This window comes from Paralichthys olivaceus, chromosome 20 (assembly GCF_024713975.1).
Source record: "Paralichthys olivaceus isolate ysfri-2021 chromosome 20, ASM2471397v2, whole genome shotgun sequence".
In the NCBI taxonomy this organism is placed as follows: Eukaryota; Metazoa; Chordata; class Actinopteri; order Pleuronectiformes; family Paralichthyidae; genus Paralichthys; species Paralichthys olivaceus.
Window position 1 is genome coordinate 13545864 of NC_091112.1, and position 26473 is coordinate 13572336.

The 26473-nt window shown below is 40.5% G+C and overlaps 1 long non-coding RNA gene across 1 annotated transcript; it reads right to left on the reverse strand.

Moving 5' to 3' along the window:
• Positions 1-928: 928 nt before the first annotated feature.
• LOC109631700 (uncharacterized) lies at positions 929-26017 on the reverse strand. Its single transcript, XR_002202859.2, has 3 exons — positions 25963-26017; positions 5174-5490; positions 929-973 (listed from the first exon to the last, which is right to left on the reverse strand). It is a non-coding gene; the product is annotated as an uncharacterized lncRNA (long non-coding RNA).
• Between the last annotated feature and the right edge of the window lie 456 nt (positions 26018-26473).

Below are 26473 nucleotides of genomic sequence, written 5' to 3' on the forward strand. Positions count from 1 at the left end.
CATCAAAGACTTTAAATGCCCATTCAACGCGCTATATGAAAAAAGCTCTTGAGGGTTTTATCCAGGAAAATTGCAGTCGAGCCCCTATGTTGTGTGTCACAGTTTGCATATTCAAAAGATCATATAACTGTTCAGCTAAAATGTGTGGGATACACAAACTGATGCAGTGTGCCGAGTTCTTACAAAACCACACAAACACAATACCGAGCCATTATTTTCTTCTGTTGTTTTATCCTCCTTATCCCAGTACATGAAACTAGCACTTGGCTTAACACTAGAGGGCTCACATGCATTGCCGTACTCTTTGTTTAAGCATTGGGGAGGTTGTTAGAAATCTCCCGCTCTCTCCCACGGATAACTGTCCAATCTATTATTGATTATGCTTTATTGTAGTGAAACAACCCCTTTTTTATGGCTGCGGACAAAAAAGATACTGAGTAGGTTGAGTATAACATAACATCTGAATTCATAAGCAGGACTGCGTCGCATATCATGGCACCGGAGAGCAATATGAGGACAGAGCATAAATCAGACGGAGGAATTTTTTATTTATTTGGTCAGAAATCTAGATGAATTTATAAAGGTGAGAGGAGGGTGAGTGGGTGAGGGTGGAGAGAAGAAACGGGAGGAGAAATCTTAGTGGTGCTTTTTTTTTCGTGTGTGAAAAAGTTTTAGAGTTTGTGCTTCCGTGTGCACGCTCCATCTCACTGCCGAGTAAATCCTGCGTGGCGGCGACGGCACATGCACGAAGCCGTCGCAGGCTGAGCAGCTGGTCTCCCCTGTGGAAGTCATTAGCAGTGAAGCTCATCCTTTTGTCACACACTCCAGTGTCTGTCCCTCACCTCTCAGCCCAACCTCAGGGCCCGTCGTGCACCCCCCACTCTCCTTCCGCGCACCTGCCATTACTTCCTTCTTCTTCTTCTTCTCGCCGACTTCAAGGCTCCCAGGGCTGGCTGCTCCCATAGAAACTGAGCTAGATGAATAGAAAAGAAGGGGAGAGAGAGGGTGAAATAGCAAGATAAAGACATGCCGGGAGAAAACAGGAACACAGCATGAGGGGGGAGAGGAGCCGAGGGAGAGAATGTGGTCTGTCAGCTCTCCGCAACCTTTTATCAGAGTCCTGGAGGATGCCCCCCCCTCCCCAACCTCCCCAAACATACCTTTCCTTGTACACGAGACAAAAAGAGAGTTCCCTCACTCTTTCTTCCTTTGCGCTGGTTCACATGTTATTTTCTTAAAATCCCTCGGCTGCCTCATCCGTCTGTCCTTCTGGACTGCCTGCTTGCCTGACTAGTCTCGCTGAAAGCCTCTTCTGCCCTAATCTCAGCACGGCAGAAAGGCCGGAGCTGGCTTTTGAGTGAGACCCCCCCTCATTTGCTCATAGTGACTGCTGACAGTATTCCAACACACACACTCCACCACCAGCTCCAATGCTTGTCTCCTTTATGGCTCGGTCTTCTGACCCTGCTCAACCTTGCATGTATTCATTAAGATGTAATTCAAATTGTTTGTCAGGCCTTCCTTGTGCGTCAATGTAATACATATTTAAAAAATGCATTGGGGGAAGATAGGGACTATGCATGTGGTTGGAATGTGTTGCAGGAATCAGTCCCCTGCGTCATCGATATCAAGACAGAAAGCGAAGTGCAATTAATTCCAGGGGGAAGAGAAAAAAGCATTTTTTTTCCTGGCAGGCTGCTGACTTGGAAATACTACTGTCATCGCCTGGAATTGAGGAAAATGAACTGGATTCCTAGTCATGCCTGTCTCACTTGGGATGGTTTAGGATTCCTCCCATGAGGACTGAGGCCATCCCTCACCGGATCCAGGCGGAGGTAAGAGCAGATTGGGAATGAACTCCCTTTATGGATTTTCGCTCTGAATAAAGTGGCTCGTTGCCTCCAAATGGCCGTGACCCCGACACAGTTAACCTGGCGATTTGTCATTTTCAAGGGCGTCCACTGGGAGTTTGAGGAAATTGTCCAACTTGTCGTCATCCTTCACTCCCTGATCAGTAATGAAGGCGAGATGATGGGAGCGATTGAGCATAACCCACGCGTAATACCCCTCTTTTTTTCCTCTTCTTGTTGGTCCTTTTCTCTCCTCATTTTGTTTAGATGTTTTTACAGATGGCCTGCAGCCACAGCTTTTTACTTAAGTATCCCTGAATGTGTTCCTTTACCAGCAGTTAATCACAACTGCGTCTACTGCATGTGGAAGCAAAGTGACGTGGGCTCTCCCTGCTGGATAAATGAAAATGCCATTGATTTCCTATGAAGGCACGGTGCCAGTGCACAGGGTGGATCAGGTGTTAATGAATATCAATGTTAATCTAATAAAGGAGCAGAAAAAAAGACAAGAAGAAAGGCAGGCTTTGATCAGACTGTTAAGATGAATCTTGAAAAGTTAGTTGAGAAGGTTAAATAATTGAAGACCTCAGTCAGCTTTACCTGAGGAGAAATTCAACTATATAAGGACATATCTTATATAGTATTATATAGTGTTGTTAGATATTGTTCAATATAAAAGTTGAATGTCTGTTTATAAAATGTTGTATTGTCACTGCATGTTACTTGAGGGGTGGTATAACATCAGTAACTGGATATAAACATATTGTGGAAAAAGAAATTAAAGACTTTTGTAAATGTTACATAAGAAATACAAAAATTTCATAGTTGTCATTTGCTGACGGAATAATAGTTCTTTAAAACTTTTGGGATGGTAGTATTGATCTACATGTGTGCTTGATACTGTAACAGTTGCTTTTTGTGTACTTTTATTTGTGGTACTTTGTAGTTTTTAAAATGTCCCTTTCACATTTTTAAGTATTTTGCTTTGTCAGAGTTTAAAAGTCAAAATACAGGCGAAAAAAAAGTCATCCACTGACTAATGTATGGAGACAGGAGTCCTCCTGCAGAGGACCGGGTTCAGTTGTGACATGGCCCTTAAGCCTCTTTTTGCACTTTTTGTTTATTGCTAATAAAGGCCATTGTGCCTTAAATATAAAAAGAGTAAGTGAGAAAGTAAGAATTGAAAACTGGCCGTTTCAGCAACTTCAGCAGACGAGATTTGGGCTTTATAGCAACCTACTGACGCAGCATGCTTGTTTGAGCATTTGTAGTCATTGTTTTGTTCTAGTCACGACGGAGATGTTTCGTAATAACAAAGGTTTTGAGGACGGAGATATTTTAAGAAACAGAGGGGAAAATATCTGCAGGAGTGTAGACATGGCATAAATGATGACTGACTGAGGATCAGGAGGTACACAGGGTGTGCGTTTAGTCGTGACGAAGCCATGGAGATGATAAGCAGGTAAAAAGGTGGCATTGGTCTTAATAAAGCGTCGATTTTAATGCATCAGACCAAAGCAAGTGTCCCAAATACAGCACACCTGCTGGGTCATGTGACCAACAGGTGCATGCTGTTAGCTACGTTGCACCACATCTTCACTGTTTGTGACGATCCTGTCTTGACTGCGGAGCACAGTGTGACAGGAGAGGCCACCTGGACTGGTTGTATTTTACATGGAGAGAGAAGTTGTCTGAACATGGTTGTTATAACTTACTGTACAGGGCATCAGAAACTGCTGTGTCTCTTTGCAACATAGCTGGTTGTCAGCTGCAGCCACTGTAGAGTTTATTTTCTGCTGTTTTATTCTACAAGAGTTGGCAGCTTTTTGATTTATGAAGGGTATTAATGCCACATAAAGTTTATGGACAGCCACTGTGGTGCCCTGGTGTTACTATTATTTTGTCCACCTCATTTGTATCAATGAAGGTATCGGCCAAATAAAAATCTCTGTATTACATACAAGTAATACTGTATACAACTCAACCACACACACACACACAGTCACTCGATTCAACTCTCTGAAACGAGTTTAATAAAAGATGAACATAAGCTTAATGAACTTGTATGTTGGACCTGCATGCTGGTGACCTATACAGGGGGCACCCACTCTCATGCCCAGTAACCACGAGGATTGGCTCCAACCCACCCATGCAACCCTCAAAAGATAATTGGTATAGGTACAGTCTTCTTTTAATCCCTGTATAAATATAACACATTATTCCACTGTATTATTAATGTAATTCAACTTTCCCACTCCTAATAATCACCTTGTTTTCCCCAGCAACTTTCCCTCTACCCAGATACACAGGATCTTTTTTACTTTATCACAGCCATTCCTTTTTGGCATTATCCCACTCCAGTGGAGCGATTATTGGGCGGCAGGGTGAAGCCTGCTGTCTCACCACACACCGGGTCAAAGCAGACTGTCCTCCCCTTGCTCTACTACCATTGTTAATTCTCTCCTATTTTACACCATTGATCTCCTGCCTCCGAGCCCAAACATCCAGGTCTTTGTGGAGCTGTTAAGCTGCTCCACTACTGGACTTTCTGCCCCCTTGTTGCGAGCAGAATATCGATTTCCAACTCCTCATGAACTGCCAACTGGGTAAAAAAGAAATGAAGGAAAAGTGGGGGGCTCGGGGCGACATGTGGGACAATGTTAATAAAGAACACTGATGGCATTTACAGATAAGGCACAGTTATGTATTTATCTGGTTCACTTTTTCTGAGATATATTAAGTATTTTGCAGAGTGTAATCGATATCCCCCTCAGTTGCTTTTTCTTGTGTGCGAAAACAAAGTCTATCCTGCCCTCGAATAACTTCTTGCCTTGCAAAGACCCCCAAACAAAAACACACACTGACGAATGACAATGTTTGAGAAGCAACACATTTTACAGGATTAGGGAATGGTCACACATAGGCAAATGTTTCTGTGGCGAATTTTCACCTTCTGATAAGAGATTTGTTTCCTGTGCTGAGGCAATAAAACATTGCTTCATAGGTGTACTAGTAATCAACTATAACTTTGTGCAGCATGAATGGAACTAGCTGTGTTTGTTATACATTTTATCCTTGACTTTTGTTCTGTCAGACACTAGATGTTCCTGTTTTCAAAGTCAAAAATGAACCTTCAAGCTGAATGTATTTCATGCTTGTTTTATCCCATTTTAATTTAAATCACCCAGAGGACTGACACAAACGAATAAATATGTGAATACAAATCAAACACTGGTGAACAGACAATAAAGGAGATAAGTGAGTCTTTGTGGAAGTCAGCAACCCTGGAGAGTACTCCATCCCCCCGCTCGACCCTTTCCTACCTGCGTATGCAAGTCAGCGCTGCAGCAGCAACAGGGAAATCAGAGCAGTCCAGACATCGTTCTGCACGGCGACGTCCTTCAGCTGCCTCCTGGGGGACATCCAGGTACTTCCAGGTCAGCTGCGAGATGTCCTTTCTCCAGCGTCTCCTCGTCTGCCCTGGGATCCCCTCCTACTCAATTGCATCCACAGTGCAGTGGAAGGGAGACGGCGGGGAGCCATGCTTACTACCTCATTTGGCTTCTCTCAGTCTGGAGGTGCTTAGAGGTGCTCAGCGGTAATTAAGGTCGGGCCGATCACATCATAGTCTGAGATGAGACTGTAAAATAAGCCCCAGTATTAGTGGACAAATTGACCAGGAGTGTAAACGGTATACTGCTGCTATTAAAGGGTGCTATTACCTATTGGCCTTATGTTAAATTAATAAAGATGGAGGATATCAGAGCTCCCCAAACTGTAGCCAAAAGATGCAATTTGTTGATGTGTGTGCTATCTATCTTTAATTACAGTCTATGATTAACACTAACTAATTCTACCAATCTAATGTTCAGCTGGTCTGCCACGTTAACTGTTTCATTTTAGTCAGTAAACTAACATTTACTGATTTCAACAACAGCTGGAGTAAAAGTAAGACATCACCAAAGTCACCAGAATAAATTCTCTAGGAATCATGAATGTCTGTAAAAAAATTTACGATAATCCATCCAATACTAATTCACTAACTTGACTAAAAGCCAGGGGAACACCAAGTCAGTTGGGTTCATCCTCTGGGGACAATAAATATCAATTGTAAGTTTCTCTTCAAGCCATGAAATCCTGGTACAACATTGTATTAACAACTGAAATCCACCATCACTGCCATATTAATTAACAATAACTAATATCCATCTCCCCCATTCCGCGTGCCAAAGTGTCTTTGGGCAAGATACTGAAGTCCAAATTGCTTCTGACAGCTGTGCCAGCAATGTATGAATGATGTGTCATAGAGAAAGTGCTGCAAATAGATGCATTGTATGTGTCTGTGAAAGGTTGGCAAAACTGTACTGTAAAACACTTTGAGTGGTCATCAAGACTAGAAAAGTGCTTTATAAATACAAACCATTTACCATTTGCCTGTCATGATAGAAGATGTGTGCAGTTTATAATAGAGATCTATCTAAAAAAAACACAATCAACCTCCTAAGTATCAAAGCCTCCACTGACATCTAGCATAATACACACACACACGCACGCACGCATGCACGCTCGCTCGCTCTGTGCTTCACAGATCAGATGTTGCTTTGAACAGATGGCAATTAGGTTGAAATGCATTCTTTTAAAATCTAAGGTTCAAAAAAGTCACTTTAGACATCAGCACAGAACTTGCAAGAGACAAGAGACAAGAGGCCCGGCCTTGTAGCATTGATTAATGCTATGGGTTTAACAAGAGAATCTGTTATCCTGAAAGGCTTCACAGGATTGTTGGTTCATGGAGATGAGGATAGAGAAAAACTGCTGTTGCATCTTTATATATCGCCTCAAATCCTTCATAGTGCCGAGGGACATTTATCAGCATCTAATTTATGAGAGCATGAGATTTTCTATGCTTTACCTTGGCAGCCTGATTTTTATCATTCAATAACAACAGGAGCACTAGCACTGTATATATCTCATCCAGCACAGTTTGTGCTGCAAATCTAAGTTTCCCATTAAAGCTGAAAAACTGTGAGACAGTTTGCAGTAACAATAAATAAATAAAATTGATACACCCAAAAACTCTGAGGTCAATAATTCTATTCTGTACCTCCTACACCCCCTATGCCCCAACGCACATCCACATGTCTGCATTAGCCTAAGCCAAATTCTCCGAGGCGGGTAACATGAGCCTCTGCAGCGCGCCTCATGTTTCATAAAAAGAAAAAAAATCCTAAAAATACCCATTGTGTGTGAATATATTGTCAAGCATGGGGAGAGGTACCTACAGCCTATAAAGTCAGACGTTTTTTAATTCCACCCACAGATGTCTAAGTAAAAGGAAGCAGGATCAGGCACTTTCACACCTTAAAGTGTGGACCATGGTCTGAACCAAGACTTATATCTCTGTAACATTGTTTGCATTTAATCTGGTTAATTTCCATTTCACATTGCACCCCAAAGACTTTCGTATGATATACCTATGTCTTATCATCATCACATTCTGGGGCTGCGTCAACCTACTTGACATTGAGCGATTTGTAGAAGGTCATGCATCTGATGTCGCCTGATGTCATGTTTTCAATTTAGTGATTGTATTTGCTAACTTTTTGCAATAAAGTGCATAGAAAATTGATGAACAGTTTCACTTGGTTCATTTTGTTGCCACTGTAATATCATTATGGTATTAATATTAGCAAAATGAATGTCGTTGTTGATCAAACGCTGTACTGTCAGAGGTGAAGATTTCAAGCAATTATTTAAGTCGTTTCCACACCCTTCTTCTATTGCCATCTCATCATCCTGCAATTTGTCTGAAAGTCCAAACTATCTAAAAAAATGCTGATTAGAACCATGTGTCATTTCATTTGGACAAAGATCACCTCTTTTGATCTGACTCTTTCTTTCGAACCATGGCCCGAGGAATAAGCTAAAATCCGTATCTGGACCAAAAAAGGTTTAGTCAAGCCTAAGGAACGTTTCCTGTGGCAATCTGAGCAATGTCATTGAGTTTGAGCTCTGTATTTTTTCTCTCTCCTTCTACCCACAGAACTTCAGAAGATATCTTCTCTGAAGATTGATCCCTTTTCAAGGTTTATCCTTGAACATGTCAGCTGTTAAACTCTTTATCGTCTCTCGTTACTAGCAAAGTCATCTCTCCAGAAAGTCTATCCAGCCTGAGGTACATTTTAGCCGAATATAACTTTAACGTCTTGCATTGTTCTGTGTGGGATCACGTACTACAGCTTAAGAAGGAGAAATATGTCAACAAGTTTTCTGCTGTCTTGACACATCTTAGATACTGTTGCTAAACAGAAGTTGATCCTTGCAGGGAGGTCTGCCTGCCCCTCTGCACACACAAGGCTGCGGCACAGCGTGGTAAGCTTGTTTGCGTTTCTGTTTTTATCCATGCATGTAGAGTATCAGGAGTACAGCTGAGAGCACACACACACATACAGACTAATTGGGGTGTCTGTTGTCATACTGACTCTTGGGCCAGCAGCTATTGTATGCGCATAACCTTAACTTCCATATAGCTTGTTAGAGAGAATGCTTGAGAAAGGGAGGTGGACTAGGGAATGTTTTGGCTTTGAGCAAGTATTGCTTCTCTCTCTCTACACTTTTAATTTCCCTCACAATATCCAGCACTCCTTCAGTTCCATAAAGAAATCAAATCTTTTAAATGATTAGACAGATGGAACGAGACAATGGAATGAGAAAGGCAACTTAAGTAAGACAACAACCTGGCTTTGTATTTATATATTTGTATTGCACCAGGTGAAACAAGGGTAAGGCGGCAAATCCAACCCAACATTAATAACTCCTTAAAAGTGACTAGACATCAGGATTATCAGCAGCAATCAATAACACAGTGCTGACACTGTTTCCTCACTAGGAAACATCCAATACATTTCCACATCCTTGTAATTGTTATTTCAATTTTTTTAGTATTTTACAGACCCACTGACACAAACAAAAGAATGAAAGAAGTAATGACATATTTGTCCATACATACACACACTGATGAAGAATATTCGTGGATATACACCTGCTTATGTACAAACCTATTCTCAATTATATGAAAAATGTAATCAAAAGCCAATTGTTTTTTTTGACAATGGTCAATTATACTATATTTAAAGGACGCTCCATGTCATCAACCAAGTATTTGTTGTATACAAAACTGCACTGGTCTTTAATTATTATATGTGCCATCACTTCTTTTAACCCCTTGTCTCTAGCATTTGACTTATTGAAGACAGTGTGTTTTGATCAGTGTTATACAATCATAAATATGTATAATGATAACTTAATACAGTCCTTAGGTTGTGTAGGGATGACTATGGTTAGAGAATCTAAGATTGGTATCAATAATTCCCTAAATTATTGATCAAATAATTTGTATAAGTTTCCTTATTTGTCTTGTGATCACTTTTACAAGGGACATAGTCTTATGTGAACTTTTTTCTTTTTAGTTGAAGTTTTCCTAGACAATCTCCATTTTTCTTATCTCCATTATCTCCATAGTTCTGAGCTTTTTGTCGCTGTGTGATAAAAGCAGAATTAAGATTAAGTTTGCGTTCATCCTCCAGGAGTTTAATTTATAATTCAAGCTCCTTTTTTAACTTTTCTTCGCAGATGCATAATGGTTTCACTTCTCTGTAAAGCTTCTTCTCCTCATAAGGTGATCTCATTGATTTCCCCCTGTATCATTTAGTTCAAAGCAGTGTTTCTTTTTTTCTTTAAAGTTTAATTCTTGTTGGGGGGAGTTATTCATTCGCCATATGTTTCCTTTGTTCAAATTGAGCTTTGCCTTTAGGGTAACATTCGCATGATCACACACTGTCCTTGTTCCCATAATACATAGGGTAATAAATGAACATAAAGCAGCTATCCGATCTTCTGTAAGTGAAATGTCTACTAGAGATATGTGTATAATCTTTGGTTTGTGGATGCAGTGCTCCATACATCTATTAGTGCTGTCTCTGGACATATTCTCCTGAGTATTGCTGCTGCCTTACAAGTTCCAGCTGCTGAGTCTACATTTTGACCCATTCAGTTCCCTGCCAATAATAATTATTCCTTTCCCTAGTGTCATAAATTCTGCCTCTTCATCTGCGGTGTAGTAAACATTCATCACAGATAATTAAATTGTCTCTATTTTCCTCACAACTAAGTAAACCCTCCTTTTTCGTCCTGTGTACGATTTCTCTTTTCAGAAGGGAATATGGGTTCTCCCCTTCTCGCTGATCTGTATAAAGATGAAAATACTTGCACATTAACTTTGGCTTTTGAGTCGTTTTTTCTATCAAATTGGTTTCTTGGATAAACACCATATCTCTGTTTTCTTTCATCAACTGTATAAAAACTTTTTTCCTCCTAGTTCTGTTAAGTTTACACATGGCTTATCATAGAAAATAAGGAATATAGTATGTTCAAACTGGTTGGAGTCCACTTTAGCCTGACAGGGAGTTCCAAGTAAAGTCCATGGTCAAACATTTCCTCTTTTAATTTAGAAGTTTGGTTTGAAAGACAAGAATCATGTGTCGTGTATTTCTTGAACAGCTCCTGACTCTGATGGTCCCGGGAGAGCAGACTGATGAGATGAGCTGGACATGGCTGAGTACTGAGCTGAGCAGTACTCAGTTTGAGTATGTTTTCCTTATATACTACTACAAGGAAAACTAACAAAGAACAAGGTTTACTTAATGCACAGGTTGGCCATAGATATACAACTTAATGTGACTGAGAGATCTGGTGAATACAGGGTTGATAAGCCAGAGTTTGAGTGCTGCCAACGGGTGAGCGGTGGATTAGATGATGTGGAACAAGTGCGTAGGAGAGTCTGGTGGGAACCTGACCTGAAACCATGCCCGGACACTGCATATACTTCTATTCATTGTGGATAGCCAAACCAAATCCCTAACCATGGCCAAATTCCTCCCTAACTGTAACCTAACCAAAATTCAGATCTTAACCAAAAGCAGGCCCTCAAAAATGATATATTGCCTCATTAGGACCAGGCTCTGGTCCCCATGACGTCTGCTAGTCTTACTAGGTCAAAGTTTATGCTAAGGGGTCATAAAAGAGGTAACAAAAACAAACCAAACACTACCTTCCAGTTTGGTCCATCCACTCCTCATTGTATGGTAAAGTGTACAAATAAAAGCATTGAGCAACATGCATCACCTCTTCCTGTTAACTCACCTCTTCCTTTTTTTCAAAAGCTAGCTTTAGATGTCTCTTAATTTCTTTTTCTCACCCCCTCTCTCCATCCCTGAGATAGAGACAAAGAGTGAGAGAGAAGCCAAAGTCGATTAGAGCGTTATCAGTCCCTAAGCAGAGATTCTGAATTGGCAGAATATCTCTTAACTGCATAAATTAAAAAAGCAGAGGCAGATTGTGACCAGGCACAGGCTGAGTGGCCACAAACTGCCAATCAAACAAGAAAGGCACAAAAAAAAACCATGGCTAGCAAAAAACTTTTGTTACCGAGAGGTGAGGTGATAATAGGAAACCTTCAAATTAAAACATTATGTCCCATTCATTCATTATTCTCTCAATCTTCCGCCTCTTCTAATCAGCTGATTGTAGGGTGTTTACAGCAATCCAATCAGATTTAGCCATGATCTCAATTAGCCAATCATGTCTTTGCTGCCAACCATTAAATCTGTTCTCTCTGTAGTTGTTAGCGATAATTTCAGCGATTCAGTGACCCAAACACTCTGTTTTATACTATATGTAGACACAGATACACAGAAGCTAGAGTTATTAAAACAAATCTGTAATTGTAATATTCTCTCCCTTTTTTTTTGCATGTAGACGAGAGGAGAAGTTGCAGTGAAAGTGTGTTTTCAATTCTTCACCATTCTCTAGATCCAATCAACCACCACGATTGTCACCAGGGGGTTTTCTCTACTATGCACTGCCTAACCCCACAAGGATCTGACCACCACACAGACTCTCATTTATATCACATCACATTCTTCTTATTGTGCATGGCAATACATTTTGTTTATTTTTCAACTGAAGTCTCTCCTGAGAGACATGACATCTGAAAATTAACAAATACCCCCTTCCCTCTCTTGGGGGGTTATTAGTGCCACTTGTTATTGTCATTCTTCTTCCTTTCAGGCCTCTGGATGCCTCCTCTGGGCCATTGCAGGTTTTAGATCACCCCATCTTAGTTGAACACTTTCAGTATCACTGGAGCGATGGAGCTGATATTTTCCTTCCTGAGTTGGTCCCTAATCGGCTTACACAGGCGTTGCCTCATCCGTTTCACCTTGGTCATAAACTCATTGTCTTCCTGTTAACTGTAACTCCTTCTTTTATCCACGTGGCCTGTGGATTTTTATTTCTTTGTGTCATAGTTCAGGAAGGCAGCTATAATTATAGTCTTGCTTGATCCATGCTCTCCCTGAAGATGCAGTGGGCCTGAGTGATATTAAACCCCTCCGGTAATTACATAATTTTGTCTTCAGCTTTCTGCATATATTCGTCTTCCTTCTGGTCCATTTTGTTTGAGTCGACCAAAAAGCAGACAAAACAGCAGGACAGGTATGGTGTGTGCAAGCAAACTAATGAATAAAAGTCCATAATACAGCAAACAATGAAACAAAACCAGCAAAACTGAAACATGGAGAAATCCAGGAAAGTTAAACAGAAGAAGAGCAAAGGGCAAAGACACCATACACAAAACCAGACAAGGACAGGAAGTCAAACATGAGAGACACAAGCATAAATCTTCAGTCTTCAACTCAGAGTGCAAACAAATATATTAATATCCAGATATTCAACCAAAGTCCAAACACAAGGACATTATAAGTCCAAACTGAAAATCAAATTACCACCGGATGAAAATGTAGTTTAACACAGAGCTTCACAAAAAACGAATGAAACGTCTGCAGGGAAATCAAAAGTCTTTCACCAGGTCCAACAGGCTCTTTTACAGTATTTTACAACACAGTTTACAACACACTTCCACTTTTTACCACACCGTTTTATGTTTGCTTTCCACTTCCTCCTCTTCTTTCAATTTCACATATTTCTTTTCCCTTATTTCCTTATCCTCTTTTACAATGACTTACTCTCTCACTTCTTTTTTTACTGTTCTTCCCGTTTTGTCTTTGTCCACTTTGACATTTTATCTTATTCTTCCTTCACCTTCACCTGCATTTCAGCTTCTTGTATTTTCCTTTCCCCTTCCCCATCTTCGTCTTCATTTCCACTTTATTTTCGATGCCCACTTTTTCTCTGTTCTTCCTCCACTTTCTGAACCTCATTCATTTCTTTGCTTTCAAATTCCATTTCCTTTCCTATAAAATCAGTTCCTTTTACACTATTACTTCCATTCAGCTGATTTTTTCCACTTCCCTGTCTTCACAAACACACACACACAAGATACATATCAGGTTGGGTGAAACACTTCTTACATTCTGCTAGTGGTTGCAGCCTGATAACAAATTATAAAGTTCTGGTTGGCACAAACAAAGCATAGACTTCTGTTTGACAGGAAACAGATTATAACAGCCGGCACAGACTCTTGAACTATTTCCAGTCCGTACGGATCTTCTCCAGACCTTCGTCATTTGGATTTCTATCAAACCAAAGTAGGTTTCGAGCCATCGCTTGCACATCATGCTAAATGGGAAATGGATGGAAAAACATTACCGCCCGCTCGACCTGCCCCTCCAGTCCAGCGTTTCATCTCTCAGTGTGATTAAATGGGAGACATTCACACTTGATTTGTTAATTCATCAAAATGGTACCTTGTGGGATACAAGGGCTGTATTAATCACATTTTGGGCAAATACATGTTGGTTTGCATAAAGCTCAAACAGGCGCACATTACAGATTAGTCTTCTGGAGGAGGTGCCTCGGCAGAGACTCGTCACATTAATATACTGCGCCAGTCAAAAAAGTGTGAAGTGAGGAAAAATGAGAGGGGAGTGACAAAGAGATTCTAAATGTCTATTGCAGTTATACTGTGAATAGAGATGATGATACTTAGAATATCAGCCCAAGATCTATGAAAGTGTTTTTGAGAGGCAAAATCAATTTGAGACACTATAAATGAAGTTAGAGATATGAAACCTGCTGATTTGTGGAGTTTCCTCACAGCCCTGTCCACTTTAAATAGATTGGTTAAGAGTGAATTGTAATCAGATAAAGAAAAGCAGCACTGTGTTTGTAAGGAATACTGTTTAAGGCTTGCAAGGGAAGAGGAGGTGGGCGGTTGCTGGCCATCTTGTTTTCTCTTCCTTTGTCATCTAATTTGTCTCATAAGCACAAGGTTTTATAACAGTCGTTAGAAGGTAAATCCCCTTGGCTCAACCTGCCACAGTAAAGCACTGGCATTCAGAACTTGATAAATGGACACTCAACACTGGTTATTATGATGAATGGGAATTCACAGGGCTAACCGTGCCAGGTATGGAAGGAAAAAAACCCTGAGAAAAAAAAATCCTCTCAAAACTGCTGCCAATGGCAAATTGGAAACTGATGCCTACAGGGTCAGTTGACATTCACAGTATTGGCTTTTATTGGATTGTTGGACTTGCTTGAAGTTAGGCCAGGGTGTAGGAAGGCACTTTGAAAAAACAAGATCCATTTTTTAAAAAAAAGTTTGAAAAAGAAGTTCAATACCTCTAAGGTCAGTTGGGGGGAAAGAAGAGTAAACAAACAGATTATATATTATCATAGTGAATGTAGGTTGGTGATGGTCCACAGTAGTTTCACCATCAGTTCACATTGCTGGGCCTTGTCCTGCAGGCATGGATGTGGCCAACCACTGCATTACAGCAACTGTATTATCATTAAAGAGGTATAAGAAAAAGAGAGGTGTGATGTTGCAAACTACATTCTGCTCAATGGGGTATATGCAGCAGCCGAGAGAGGAGGATGAGATAGAGGGAGCGGCAAGAGGCAGAGGTACAGAACAGGGTGATTTAATCACAACCATCGCGGCTGGATAATAAGAGAGGAGCGGGAGAATATAAATAGTGAGCGAGAGACTAATGGAACTCATTTTAGGAGAGTATTTAACCTATTTCTGAAAGAATCCAGGGTAATCAATTACAAGCGCTTTTAGCCTCGGCCTCAACTTTAATTACTCTTCAAATGTGATTATTCTCTGACATGCTACCTTCGTCCTAGAAATAGATATAATATTAGCTGCATTAAACTGTTGGCTCTTCTAGGTGGCAGCTCACTGTAGAAAATGTAATCAGCATCACTGTGGATTCCTTTTCAAGCCTGATAAAAATTTCCAATGTAAATGAACATATATGCACCCAGCAGTGCACTTTATTATTTCAGCTGCCATGTGTAAGCTCTTTGTATATGTTATATATAGGACTATCTTTTTCCATTTCAAGATCATGTTTGAATAACTTTTTCATTGATAAGTTGATGGACAGTTTGGACAGACTGTTGTGATACGCAATTAGGACAATACTCATTCTGACAACCAAGATATGAGAAATTAAAAAAACTCATCTGCATTTAGATTAGACTTCCTACGTGAAAGGATGTTTTTGATGAGTTTATTTTAATAATATTTTAAAAGAACTTTAGTCCTGTTAACTATTCAATCAACCAATGACTACAACAAAAGTGATTCGGAGCTGATGTTAGGTTGGTCACAAAATAGGCATACACTCAGAACTGCCAACAATTTCAACTGCCTCAACTGCACTTTGTGTTTTTTTAAGATGTCAGCATGCATACAAACTAAACACGGTAAAGAAAACAGTACATCAGCATGTTGATCTTTTCATAGTGAGGGTATTATTGTGCAGATGCTAGTTTTTTAGCTTTTTTAAGAGGGTAGTGCTCTCTGCCCTGATTGACACTGTGCAACTTACTAGCATTTCCCTGATCTGAGGAACATCTCATTAAAAACAGACAAAAATAAAAGAATAACAACCAACATCAATAACCTGTGGGTGCTGTTACAGCCTAAAATCCTCCGTCCTCAGACAGCATCAGCAGTCAGTTAAACCCTTGGCCTACAGGTGTTCAGTCAATATGTGCTCACAGTCCCCATGACACAGAGGAGGTCTGTTAGAGTCACAGTGCCAGTCCAGCAGTAGGCCTGTTTGTTTGACAGTCACCCGAACACTAATCCACTGAATCACTCTCCAAGTGGAGAGGGATAGAAATGGCTGGAGGGCTCCATCCAGAAAATATGCAACTCTGCACTCACATTTAGTTCCAGTGAGACTTAGTGTGATGGGGCTGTTAAAACACACACACACAAAACAGAACAGGGGCTTTGATTTTGAGCTGTTAGCTATGTTAAGCTTCCTGTCATCTGTCAAATCTGATAATGTAAGAACAGAAATCATGCTATGGGGCAGTCCTTCCATTTTTTTTAACAGTTTTCGTGCAAACCCAGCAGGAAGAATGCTCTATATCTGTCACAGAGGACATTAATTGATGGCAAGTGCGAGTGAATATTCACAAAAAACACAATCAGTGTTCCTGATATTGGGTGAGAAGGGAAAAGCTGAAAGGCACGCAGGAATCTTCTTGAGTGCCAAAAGGGGAAAAAAAGATTGAGTAATGGGAACGTATCTATTTCACATGTTAATTCAAAAGGTTTCACAAAAATGTATTAATAACATTTGTATAAACAGTTGGTAACCTTGCATTTTTCCTTTTAAGAGCTTATGTCAATTTATGTTTTTTATCCCTTCTTCAAATGCAGCATTCCGTTAAACAGATGCAGTAACAAGTAACAACACAGCTAAAACCACAAAGTGGCTTAGACAATAGGCTTTTATGACATGTCATTATCAATTAATGCAGCTTTGCAGATAGTTGAGAGCATTAATCGCTGCATAAATATTACAGTGATTAACTTTTGTTGGATTTCTATTAGAGCTTCTATTAGAAATCAAGAGTCCTCGCCTCTCTCCTCTGGTGGCATGGCACGGGGGCTCTGTTGGCAGCATGCCGAGGGTTGGGGTTGGTGGGGTCTACCTCCCTCTCCTAAAATCTCAAAGAGTGTCACTCCTCAATGGACAGACTCCCTCCCAAATGGTCTAGGAGTGGTCAAAGACAGGATGAGGCACTAGATCTGCATGGGCAACACCTTCCTGTGGTCCTGGGGCTCAAAGCAAGATCTCCCCCAAAAGTGAATAGATAAGCAAATAAATAAAGGTAGGCTCACAGCTGGGGGGACAGGTAGGAGGGCCTTTGCTTGGACTCATGCAGACATCACCCGTAGTGGCAGACTGATCAGGGACGCTCCTCGTAGGTGGTTTAATACTGAGATCAACAAAACTAAGTTTTCACAGGAAAAACTCTAGAACCCATTAAAAAGTGATCATCAATCAACAACAGTCAAAGTTAGCGGCTGTTGAAGACATTAGAACATTTCACAGCTAAAAAGACAGATGGTTTCCTCAGGAATTGTTGGACAGAAAAACAGATTGGAGCTGTACTCAGCATGACAAAAACATGACTGGGTAAATTCAATTATATCTTTGTTTCTGCTGGATGGGTACGCGACTTTGAACATTCAGCTTGATATGATAGTGTTGTGAGCAAAATTTCTGCTGCCAACAGAGTGGTCAAAGACTTTTCAATATATAGGTTGAAGCAAACATGGCTTGATGAATCCTGGTATTGACCAGGATGTTCCAGCTGTTTCTGCGTGTTATGAAAATTGGGATTAGGTTAATAGAAGATATTAAATTGATCGTAAATGAGATGATTGTTTGTCTTTATATATTGTCCCTGTGATAGACTGGCGACCTGTCCAGGATGTACCTCACCTCTCCTCTCACCCAATGTCAGCTGCTGACTCCAGTCTCCCTTAGTGAATAGATGGAATAGATAATGGATGGATGGATGAGTAACAGCTACTTTGAGCAAGTCAAGATAAACCATCTAGTGCTGGTTCTACACAAATATCTTTTAGGGGCAAATTGTGTTTATAATGGTTCCATCTATGATGGATGCATGGTTCGCTTGAGCCATTCCATTTTTAAGTGTAGCATGACCTTTTCTTTACCCTCTTTTTTTTAGTCTGCAATCCCTCCAGCTTTGGGTTGGCTCACTAACACTCCTCCTAAATCTGATTCGAGTGAACAACCATAGCTGCAGACTCACAGCTCTCCATACGCATCCCAGTGGATGAGCACTCTGTGACTCAGAAATGGCTCGACAGATGGATTATATCCCTGTTGTCAGTGCCTTGCTGCCGGCCATGAGGCAGAAGTGTTGATAAAGGCATGTCAAAACAGTTGTAGAGTGCTTGGACTATGAAGTCCACACTAGGGGGCCAAGATTATGTCAGCCACTGATAAGTTTCAAGCATGACTTGGAGTATTCAGAGGACAGAGGAGAGAAACATCACATGTATATATCTGCAAGGAATGTTTTTTTTGGGGGGGATTCTAAGAAAGCATAATGGTGGTACTTTACGCGGTGCCTTAGAAAAACATGCTGACTAACTGTTCCTTGGCGACCTTGCATCCAGTTTGAGTGTGTTTGCATGTGTGTGGGGGTGGCAATAAAGAAAGGTGGGGGCGACTATAGACGCCGCGCAGCTTAAGTTTAATTGCTTGTGGTGGCAGTCAAAGTCAATATGCTGGTCAATGGCCCATGCATTCCGCAGGTTCATTTCCCCATAATTACTCTACAAGCGCCCGGCCAATGCATAAGTCTGTCATCATTAAAATAATAAGAATGGGTTGGGCACAGAGGACTGCAGGAGGAATGGAGGAGCAAATACAAAAGAAATGAATGCATCAATACTACAATGAGTCAGTACGAGAGGAGGAGATGTCCTGGCACAGCCGAGGCACAGAATTAAGTGGTGGGCAGATCTGTGGTCTCTCCTACAGACACATAATCACATGCTCACACATGTTCATACAGGACATGCATGATGAAATGTGGCCAATGCAATATTTTGAGCAAACTTTTTAAGTGAGCTTTTAAAATGTAAATCAAATAAAAATGCTAAACAGAAACAAGAAATACATCACTAAGGAAATGGCTTGAATGGAAGAGAGGTTTTTACGATGGCTGGCTAATTCCATAGTCCTTCGATATAATCTGTTAGTGGCTGCATATATTTAAAAGAAATGCATACAGCAAAATTGAAATGCACAAACTAACATCCAAGGCAATAATCATGACTGTAACGGAACATCTGACAGCAGACACTGAATATCAAGGTTATGATAGACTTCTATGTGAAAGCAAACGTTTTCTTTTGTGCAATTGCAGAAATTTGATCAGAATGGCCTTTTCCATTCAGCACTCCTAATTGAATTCATATTTTTGGACCAAAATGTTCCTGGATGGAAATCCAGTTATTGACAGAAACGTAATAAGCTTTACCAGCAGCTCGGCTCATCACCCCCCCCCCCCCCCCTCCCCAACCTGCTGGACTGCAGCGTTACGCAGAACTCATATGAGGTGTGTGTGTGTTTGTGTGCATCTGTGTGTGCGAGGTTGTGTGCGTCCTCTGCGGCGCGGCCATGTGTTCTACAGTTGCTGAGTGTAATCCACGGCCTTTACCAGCTGCCCACAGGTCTCTCAAAAATGTCTTACTCAAATTAAAAACAGGTGGACACAGTTTGATTAGCTTGTTAAAACACACCTGCTACACACACACACGCACACACACACACTTATTGGAGCCTCTGGAGCTGAGGTTATTATTGTAGAAGGAAATATTAGTTGCATTAAAAGCTTTTCACAGGTAAAAAAAAAACCTGCAGTGATCAGCACCCTAATGCCCCTCTGTGAGGAAAATACTAAAAATAGACAAAATGCAGTCGACTGTTCTAGCTCACAATCATTACCTCTTTGTTAGACACTGAAATTATTGGTGCTCATCTTATCCAAAATGGCTTTTCTTTTGAAATATGACGGCCATATAACCCACCGCAGTTCAGTTTTATCGCTCCTTTTTCCTGTTACAAGAGGAATTTGCTTCCAGAATACAAGCTGTCATTGCGTTAGTATGGTTCCGCTGAGAATTAAAGGGAAGAGATAAAACAAATTACACTGACAGTTACAAAGCTTTGAAAAAAACAAACCAACGTTTTGTTTTAAGCAATACAACAGACTTAAAAAGTTACTAAGAAAACTGTAATGCTGTTCTCAGCAAAGCAACATGCATCAATGCAATATCACAAATTGGACTCAGAAGCTCAGATATTTTTCCTGGACATGTTCAATGCTGTTGTTGTCGAGGGAAAAAACCTTTCTATGATAAGCACTGCGTAAAGCTTATTTGGAGTTGAATAAGCCGTTAGAATTTATTTTTGTTACGCTCAATATCCTTTTATGAATTGAGGCTGTTTTTGTGTATTTATTGGACTGTGAAATTTAACTTACTCATTCGCTCCAATTTAACTTTATTTCATAGCCTCCTCATATAGTCTCGACTTTTAATGTGTCCTTAACTGTAACTCAGTAAAATGTGCATTTAGAAACTGCAGGCTTTTGCTGTCGAATGCATCGTAATCTAAACGGCAGACACTGATTTCTCAGAATTGGTGGCATTACAATGCAATAATTAAGCTATTAGACAGCCTAATTATTCAGCAAGTATCTCACAGTTTTATAGTTGAGCTGGGATGTTCCCACTGGCTGCTTTATAAAAGGCACCGGAGACATTCTCTGCAAAAGCATTTCATAGTATGCCAGCAGGTTAACAGCTATTTGAAAGCCCATTGAGTCGCTGTTACATCTAAACACATGAAGCGTTATATCCCTGTGTCAGCCTTTACTTAAGTGACCAGCATGTAAATGTCTCTCAGTGCATGTGTGTGTGTGTGTGTGTGTGTGTGTGTGTGTGTGTGTGTGTGTGTGTGTGTGTGAGAGAGTGTGTGTGTGTGTGTGTGTGTGTGTGTGTGTAAGGGTCAGCTGAGCTTACACAGTATTACGGAATGATTCTCCACCATCACCAATGGGACAAGGCAATCGAACTCTGGCACTTCATGTTTTAAAAGGTCATTTATGCATCAAACGTACCTCTGGTAGATAATAAGACACCATTATAGATTTTTATGAAAATGCATTATGTTGGGAGGGGGGGCTAGTGCATGTGAACCCTCTTCCCTTCCCTCATCTCACCCTTCAACAAATCCCCTCTCCAGCAGCCATGCGCTGGGTCCATAAAAGTTATTCATATGAATATTTAATGTACAACTCATGTAATGCAAATTCGACTTTGTTTTATTTTTCTCCCTGTCCCCTCTATTATTCTGCAAAGCCCCGAGACTCACTGGTGAGAAACCAAAGGCTTCACTCATGTGCCACCATTACCTCCAAGACCTGACTTCAGTGTCCCAATGCAGACCAAACAAGGAGGCTGATTTCATGCATGGTTGAGCATTCTCTGAATTGGTCTGGTGCTAATGGAGACCACATGTATTAATTATCATCTAAATGCTTTTGGGGACGTGGGAAATAGGACAAAGACAGTTGTAGTTTTCAGGAGCAACAGCTGCTCAAATACGAAAGCACATAATAAACACAAGTCCGTCTGTTACGTCTGTGTGACGAATCTGAGTCGTCCAGGTCAGATGACAAATAGTTGGGCCTTTTTAAAGAAAATGGGAATGGTCAACTTCGTTCAAGTCTCATTGCCAACATGGGAGAATTGGTATTGTCATGTATTTAGTTGAAACTTTTAACATCATAAGCATTTTTGGTTTAGAGGCCAAGAAAACGTAACACACTGCAACTTAAACAAAAGCAAATTAAGAAAAAAATAAAAAATGACAAGTTTTGGTTTCCTTGGGAGTTCTGTCCTAGAAATATTTCTTCACCTAGCAACGTCAGGGTGACAGAAAAGCTGTTAGAAAGTCAATGAGTGTGTCTGCTTGTAGTTTTTCTGTCCAGTTTTAATGAAACCATGCGAACTTGCGCCCACTTGATAGGGCTGTCAGTCTGTCATTGCTTTCATCAAATGGAGTCGGCCATTGTTTAATCTAAACTGGGTTAGTACATGCAGCTTGGCCAAGAAATGGCTGTATAATTAATTCCACTCTGCCATTCATCTTGACAACATAATATTGAAAGTGTGGACTCTAGACTGTATCTGAAAGATGGATGACACGCCTCCCCACTCCCTCTCACTATCCAGAAACTAGGTCAAAATAACCTGTGTGAGCTTGAGGCTGTGTGGTGGCAATAGTGGGAAGGTGCGAGATCCTGCCCCCAATCGGTCTCAGCTGTCAATCATGACATTTCCCTAATATGCAAATTAAAACCACATTTATCAGTAAAAATGAACCCTTGAACATACAACAGTGTGATGGGATCAACCCTAAAATTTATCTAGGGAGACGCTTCACTTTTGGGGAGTTTTCATGTCGCCCATCTTTATATACAATCTACTGTGTGGCCGACTGAAAGTGAGGATTTGTTCTACTAATGGTGGATCATAATAAAATCATTTACATTTTCAGTAGCTGATTTGTTCAAGTAAATTAAAGACAAATTCACTCAATGTCACTAAATGTCTCTGAAGGACTCTCTGCTTAATCCCTGCTCCCACTTTGTGTTACATAAACCTACCAACCATCTCTAGATGGATCAGATGTGTTATTTAGGTTTGTTGTTTCTTAAATACGTAGCTTTTTATCATATATCAGACCCTGATGTTTCACATGAAGAGGAAATGTGCCAAAATTACTTGGCAATTAATGATGTAAATACAATTATGCAAATCAATAATCTAGTATTTGAGTTAGTTTTTTGTACTGTCACTGACAAATCAATGACACTGACCGATCAATATATGCTTTGCGAGTGTGGTTTCTAACCTTCTACAATCCACATATATAATTCCATTATCCATAACTCGGAATTTGCAGTCTGCGAGCAGGTGAATGCAAACGACAGAGAGCTTGCATTTATATGCTTGTCTGCTGTTATGGGCTTTGAAACAGCAGATGGGCAAAATGGTGGACCCAGGTCTGTCCAGGCCCCCAACCCTCCCCTTTCCCTTCTGTGCCAGTGTTGCATTGCCAGTTTAAGAGTGCCAGAGTGCTAGCCCCTCTCTCCCCCCTCTAGGGCTGTCTCTGTGTGGGGTGGCAAGGACTTGGCGAGGCAATATGTGAAGCATTTGTAGGAGAGGTCAGCGTGTGCGGTTAGCGCCCCACGGCAAGTCAGCGCTGTATCCAAACCTCTGCCTGTTTTGGCAGAAGAAAAAGAAACGTGACGGTGGGAGGGGGAGGAAACAGGACTGGCTAGAGACTGCAAGAGAGAAAAATACAATTCCTTTCCCAGTAAATAAAACATGCAAATCAGGAAACCTGTTGAGGTTTTTAAAGGGATAGTTAACCCAAGAAAATGCAGTCATTATTCACTCACCACTATGCAGAGGGAGGGGTGAAGTGTTTGAGTCCACAGCGGTGGAGTCTCAGCGTTGCAGCCAAATCCAATACAATTGAAGTAAACAGTGACTTCTTCTTAAAATGTATTGAATGATTTTTTTTTTTTTTAATTGTCTCCATACTGGTCCTTTGGTGTCATCCAAGTGTCATTAAGTGTTTTGTGGATACAGACACTTCACCCACCCCTCCATCGGCAAAGTGGTGAGTAGATAATGAGTGAGTTTTCATTTTTCTGTGAACTATTCCTTTAGCAAAATGAGAATACATAGACACTAACGCTTCCAGCTCAGCCGGTGTCTATGGAAGAGAAAAATGGATTTCATTGTGTTTCATGAATGTATTGATACATTCACTGGAGGAAGCCATCTCTCCGATCTTTCTCCCTCTCCTCTTTTTCCTCATGATCACTTACTGCAAATCTTCAATGAGCAATTAGTGTTTGAAACATAATGTGAACACCACTTGAGGCTAAAGTGCTGGTCATCACTTTGTAGGCACATTTACCTGAATATTTGTATGCATGATTCTGAACCCTACCCCTCCTCCACAATATCCTGCCATCTGCTGCCACTTGGGGCAAAAAAAAAATTCAGCAGGACGCCTGATCTGCTGTGTAATATCTGCAAGACAGTGTGTGTTTGACAGAGGGAGGTGGGGAGAGGATTGATACGACAAGAGCCAGCACCATGTCTGAAATTAGATCTATGCTAGATAGCTTTTCCCTTCACAGCACTATGCAGAGATGCATCAAATGACATTTTAAAACACTTCACATTGCAAATCGTTCCTTGGTTCCCTCTGACTGTTACACTGAGTGCTGTTTGCAGCTTTAACAGATCGGTTTTGTTGCCGGTGGAGATTTAGCAACAATGCTTTTGAAGTTTCCTCCAGCTGCCCTGAATACTGACTTTACTGCAAGAAAAAAGAAGAAAAATCATATAAAAAAACAGTTGTGCTCCATTCCAATTATTCGTAAAGCGAGTATGAATGCTATTTGAAGTATTTGAAGTCATTAGTGTAATGATTTAATTATTTATGAGTGCCTAGGCATAACTTAGGATGGGGAAAAGCTTTCAAGATATTATTGAAATGAAGTGCAAATGGTTTTTTGCTCTGTGCATATAAGGCCTGCAAAATAGGTTTTCAGTCAGCTGTTTCCCCCCTCTAAGATGAGAAGAGATTCTCAGCTTTGTGTACATCCTCCATTGTCCTATTTTTGCTTTTTCAATTTTTAGTTCCCCTCCCTCTTCTCTCCATATCATACTGAAAGCCTGTCTGTGCATTTTCCTGCCACTTCACCTTACCAACGCAGTTCATGTCTGTCTGTACATGCTATGTCTACTAGATTAAAGCAACACGGGACAAATTCAACAAACAGAGCAGGTTGGACAGACGTGAACCTCAGCACAGTGTCAGCATAAGAGAGATTACATTTATTGAAATGCAAAGAGAAGCAGCGACTCTATTATGTCCTTTTGATTTCCACTGTCTCAAGTGGAGTCTTTATCACATGGACAGACACTCTTTGCCTTGTGCTCTTCTCTGATATCATTCAGTTTTGTGCTGTTGCCAGGTACTTTTATTCCCGGGACTATGGTGCATTTACCAGCCAGCCTGTGCGCACGCTGATTCCTTGGTTTTTTAGCCCATTCACGATTGAGCACGGGGCATAATCCTCACAGAGTTTTGCTCCCAGCTCAATCATCTGGAATGACAGAATTAGAGAGGAGGCATAGCAAAGTGCCTGCAGGGAAGAGCAGTTACAGTCATATAACGTTGGCTACACCTGTGTATGAATCTGTTCACCACTCCCTATATCTGACTATCGCCTCTAACTTTTTATTTTCCAAGAATTATAAAGATTTTACCTTTTGGGTAACGCCAGCATAGCTTACTCCATAATTTGCGTTGATTGCCTCAACTACTTCTATGAGTCAAGAGTGGCTGCTCAAAACAAGTTAAGAGCGATGAGGAGGTGAAGCTTGATTTGTGTGGAGGTCAGAGTGTGCACGGTTAATATGACAAATAGCTTAATTTCCACATTTTCCCTTCCTTGTTGTTGGAAATCCTGATGTGAAAATGGGATCTTGAGTACATTTGCATTTAAACTAGACAAAAAAAATGACTGCCTATAAAGTTATTAGCACAAAAGTGGTAGAGAAAGTATTCATAACATTATTTGCTAGTTTTACAACTTGAAAATATAAGAAGCAATATGCAATGTATTATTATATTTGAAATGTAACAGAAGTATTAGCAACCGAAGGTCCTTCAAGGTATTTCAAAGTATGTTACTCATTTCTTGTTTGGTCCGGAACTTCTAAACTTTTTAGTTTAGTCCAAACCTAAAAAAGAGGTGTGAGAGGTCCACAGTCTGGATAAAAGGACCAACATTTAGTCCAGATAAAAGAGGTTGTCTGGGCCTGGATTACACAAACCCTGGTTCAGATTGTTTGCAGGACTTTCAAACAAATTGCGGGACATTGCAAGAGCCTTAAACAACAGATGAAAAATAAGCACTAGGTGATTGTGGCAGCCACATCAACAGCTGCCCACCAGTATTAGTATTTATTTAGATTTGATTACATTATACACCCAAACATTTCAAAATAATGACGCAAAGTCCTTTGTGTTCATATTTAACACTTTTTTTTTTCAGTATGATAGTTTGTTTTCTAATTTTGGTGCACACCATTGCATTAACATTCTGTCACGTGGTCTTTTGGAGTTGTTGCACTTACCTGTTTGTTTGTCTCACTGAGCTCCCCTGGTAAAAAAGCCGGAAGCCTGGCAAAGATGGCCTTTTAAAGACAGCCCACAGGAAGTGGAGGAGGCCATCAGAGAGAGAGGTGGGGGGTGGTACGGCTTTGATTTAAGATTTCTCAAATTCTTTCTTTTTATGGTTTCTTTATCATTTGCTTCACACTAAAATGTCTTTGTAGATAGGTTTCTTTGGATAGATTATTTATGTTTGCACATCTTAAGTTTGTTAGTAGTTGGTACTTCCCCTTTGTGTTTGTCCACGACTAGTCCATGTTTCTAAATCTACATTCTTTATTGCTTAGTTCACCTCTTATTGAGTAACTGCCCTTCATTTCGTAGCTCTTTTCAAGTTTCTTATGTTAAACAGAATTTATTTACTTTTGTAACTTGCTAGTAGTTTTGTAACACTTCCAATAATTTAAACCTTTTACTAGTCCCTGACAGTGCCTGCAGGATTGCTCTGACGATTCCCTGTTTGAGCGATATGAA